Here is a 4,531-nt window from a genome sequence, read left to right on the forward strand (position 1 = left end):
TCTCACGAGGTCCCTTCCAGCCCTAACCTTCTGTGAATCTGTGACTAGGCAGAAGCCCTGGAATGTGCAGTAACACCACAAGGCCCTGAGGTTTTACTCACTCATCCTCACACAACCTTGCAAAAATCCTACTTGTTCTAATATTTCTAGTATGTGTGAATTTTCTTCATAAACGTAAAGGTAAGGGTAAGAGAGAAAACCTTGTGCCTGGGCTGGAAAGTGTTCCCGGCCTCTTCGTAAGGCTGTATTAAGACCAAAATTTAATAGCAACACCAGTGCTGTAAAACACACTTGAGGAAGGACGATGAGATTTCAGTTGGGGAAATGAATATAAAACACAATCCTGTGAAATCTGAGAGAGGGCACCCTTCTGCAATCTCCACCTTTCCCAGTTCTGCCAACACCATGATTGGTTTGGTCAAAGCTCCCTAGCCAAACGCTAGATAAGGCACTAAGTCTCTACACAATCATTCTGGTTGCTCCAGCTATATCTACCTATACTTGTAAACAGAATGTATTGCATCAGCTGCTTCTGAAAGATCTGGGTGTAATTTATTTTACAACTTCACAACTTCTAATACTTCTGCTCTCAGGGAGGTCTAAGGTACAAAGATTTCTCCTGCACTTTCTCTGCCAGCCCTTCGCACACTAAGCTTTCTCCTGCTGCTGTGGAAGACCAGGCATGAGGGAGTCCCAAGCAAGATGCTAGACAGCAGCTTTGCAGTGAACCCGAGGGAGGGAGAACATAGCTTTAGGGATAATGCTGTCTCCCATCATCTGGAAAAGTTCTTCTCCACCATTAGCAGGAAGGGATTCTTTACCACCATCCCAACATGGAGAAAACCTCCAGTGCATTCAACAGGCTGAATTCACTCATTATGTACCAGCAATTGCTGGGTAAGGGTCACATAATAAGGAAGTCTGCCTGGGCAGAGTTGGGTTGTAATAGTGCAAGGCAATTGCCATCTCTACCCCAAAGGAGCCAGCAACAGAGCTTCTGTAGGTCACAGAATGGGTAGTGCTGTCTGGCTGGCATGTGAACATAAATAACTAGGCTGCCTATGTATACACTGAAGTGACATATTCTCCACTCAACACTGACAGCAGGGCTCCTACAGATCCAGCAGAGTTTAAAGCTACCTTCTGGTAGAATCTTCTCTCCCTAGGGATGAATTTTGCAGTGTTTCCCAACTTGTGTGCCGTGGCACAAGTGTGCTGTCAGAAATGAACAGGTGTGCCGCAGAATTTTTCCATGGCAATGAGCTACAATAGGTATGAAGATGGGGAATGCCTTAACTGGTGTGCTGTGGAAAATTTTTATCAAAGTCAGTGTGCCTTGGGCTGGAAAAAGTTGGGAAACACTGGGATAGTGAAGATGACACCTCCCTGAAACCTCCATATTGCAAACTAAGTCACTTTCCTGTTTGGCAAGTTTTAAAGTATGTTTTGCCAATACATATGAGAAGCAGACTCACTTTTGCCTAGCTATTTTATCCTTCCCTTCTACACAACTGGGGATTTAAAGCTCAATACCTGTGCAAAGTAGGTGTTAGTATGCAAGAGACAAGGATTTCTTAAGGTGATGTTCATTGGACCAACTATGTAGTTGGCCCACTCTTGTAAACACTGCTGGAAACTATAAGACCTGTAACTGAACAGTCCTGTTTTAGGACTGTACACTATACTCAAATTTTCAAAGGATAACAGATGTGCTTTCAAATTGGTGTGCCTATATGCAAACTTAGACATCAGCAATGTACAGCTTCATGCAAACAAGTATCTAAACATGAAGTTTCATTGAGATCCAATAGTAATAATGTAAAGGTGACTGCTCAGCCATGATTCTGCACGTGGAATCTTATTGAGATCACTGGAGTCTTAGTTCTTCAGTACTTGTATTAGGAGTAAAGTACTGATGTCTGATGAAAATAATTTGCTGCTTAATCAGAAACGACAGTGTTTTGCAGCATGGTGGCTTATCAATAAAAGCCATGTGTTAAAAGATGAATTAATTAAGCAAATCTGCCATATCAAAATATCTTAATGGACTTCCAAAATGCTACATTTTCATGCATCTTTCCCACTTCAGTGTCTCTTCACAGGTTCTTGCAATTATACTCACTGAAATGCTCATCAGACAAAAGCCTTCATGTGATATAACAAATCTTCTCACTTCATGTATTTTGCCAATGTGCCACAATGAATATTTTTAGACTGCAGAAGCTGCATATTTGTTTGGAACTGTCAAAGCAAGGCATGGCATGAAATCAATGAGAGAGATATTTGAGATCAACAGGATTATTTATATTTTGTACATTTTTCAAGTGCTTTGCTGGATCAGGGCCTGCTATGGAGCACCACAGAATGAAGAGGGGGTGGGGGGACCTTTAGGAAGTAGCTTTTCCCTCTGTAAAATTATATAGGATATTAGAGTAATTTCTGAAGAAACCTAATCTAGCATCCTAACAGTATCACTCTACAGGCCTCTTCCTAAGAGGGTTCTCATTTCAGGAATTAGACCTTCCACTGAGTCAATATTTTGATTATTATTGAGTTACTGTGATTTTCTTATTCAATATTTATCATGATTTATTTTTTAAATTGATACTTAGCTTTTCCAAACCAGAACATGGTCCCTTTAAAACTCTTTTTGCTGCACTGATTTTACAATCCTTTCTAGGTCCACCTGTTTTTAAAATCTTTGCTAACTAGCTAAGACTTAAGAATCTCTCCTGCTGTCTCTTCAGAAGCAATGTTGAGTAACAGCATGGACAAGGAAAAAAAACTACAGAACTGGATGACAAATCACATGCATGGTCAGAACTGATACCCATCTACAGTAACCACAGCTAGAACTGTGGCTCATGTTCAGATGTTTAGAAAGGATATATAGATATTATTTGTGTAATAAACATTTCCTGACACTTACCCTCAATCTATAGTGAAAGCATTTATAAATATGGCTGATGATGCAACAGAATTGGCTAATTAAGTTTGTAGCCCTGAAAATTAGATCAGAATAAGCACTCAAGTCAGCACTTGATAATCACATTGGCATCTGATTCAGATTCACTTTTTTAAGGAATAAAAACAAAAGAATAAGTTTAAAACATGATTTTCCCAGCTGTTAGATTTACTTTGAATCTATTCTACAGCCAACCTGGGAAGCCTCAATTTCACATTCTTTACTTTACTAATTTTTTTTAAATAGTACAGTTGTCTGGTATTATTTTTCTACTAAAACAAACAAATCTATGTTCTTTTCTACATTAAATTACATGTGCCAACAGACAAAACTTCTTATATGAATAACTTATTATTGGAAAAATGTAATTTCAGGTTGAACCAATTTTCAACAATATCACCCGATGAATATTTTTGGCTGAAAACAAATGTGGAAGGAATGAAAACATTTCTTTTCACTATTTTCAGTACAAATTGTTTCAACATTTTTGCTTCAAAAATGAGATCTATTTTTAACATATTTTGAAAAAAATTCACTACAAACTGAATAAAGAGCCCTTTTTCAATTTTTTTTTTTTTTTTTTAGAGGGACTGATCCATTTTTGTGTGTGTGTGGCTTGTTGGCTGAACTGAAAAATAAAAGAAAAAAAAATTGATCACATGCACAACTCAACTAATTAAGAGCCATACAATTTCAGCAGGGGAGTAGGTTGTAGCTGTGTTGGTCTAAGGACATGGGCAGACAAGGTTCATTGCATAAATCTGATATCTTTTATTAGACCAACTTAAATAGTTGGAAAATATTTATTAAGCAAGATTTCGGGTTCAAAAACCCTTTGTCAGGCTAAGGAAGTTTCAGCAGTTGGTGTGTGCTCTTTCTGGATGGAATGAAAAGTAAAGAAGCCAGAGGCTGGGCTGGTGTGCACGCAAGACAGGCAGTCAGTGAAAATGTAGATTGGGTGAAACACAGGATGGGGTGGGGAGAGAGAAACCATGAAGAATTTAGCCTGGTGTTAGTAATTATGATAAATCTGCTGTCATCATGTTTTAAACAGAGCAAAATACATCCTCATGGCACTGAAAGGATTAGATCTTTTAGGACCAAGTTATGCTCACAATAAGCACATGATACAGGTATTTCCTCATACAAACCGTCTGTTACACAAAAAAACAGTGAACAGGCACCTGTGAGCATATGCTCTGAAAAGGCAAACATCTTTCTGGAAAAAAACAGAAAATCCCTTGGTTCTTCCTAAAATCAGCAGCTCCAGCTCAGGCTGTCCTGTTACCAGACAACCATAATACCACCTTCAAATCCCACCTGGGTCAAACTGGTCCCTTGGACTTATGGATAGAAATCAGAATCACCTGGGTGAAACTTTGATGTAACCACTTGCAGGCTGTTACTACTCTGAAATCAACCGGCAAGCCAGTGTTTTAAGAAAGAGTGAAAGCCAGTATTTCCTAGAGGATTACCAGATCACATATAATCCTCTGCACCAAACCAGGAAGATCCAAAGTAATGGTGCCAAATCCCTCAATTTTATCACAATAAATAATATTAGAT

General features: G+C 38.8%; 1 protein-coding gene across 4 annotated transcripts in view; it reads right to left on the reverse strand.

Moving 5' to 3' along the window:
* The window catches only part of SLC35F2 (solute carrier family 35 member F2), a 110,608-nt gene that overhangs the window by 99,049 nt on the left and 7,028 nt on the right, over positions 1 to 4,531 (reverse strand). The window contains exon 1 of one of the 4 annotated variants that reach the window (XM_019524644.1): positions 2,123 to 2,226. The exons of the other annotated variants lie outside the window; for them this stretch is intronic. The gene's annotated coding sequence lies outside the window, so the exon portion shown is untranslated. Of the gene's footprint in view, positions 1 to 2,122; positions 2,227 to 4,531 lie in introns of those variants that run through there. 4 annotated transcript variants of the gene reach the window in all.

The sequence above is a fragment of the Gavialis gangeticus genome, unplaced genomic scaffold (genome assembly GCF_001723915.1).
Source record: "Gavialis gangeticus isolate Ggan-Ray unplaced genomic scaffold, GavGan_comp1, whole genome shotgun sequence".
NCBI lineage: Eukaryota > Metazoa > Chordata > Crocodylia > Gavialidae > Gavialis > Gavialis gangeticus.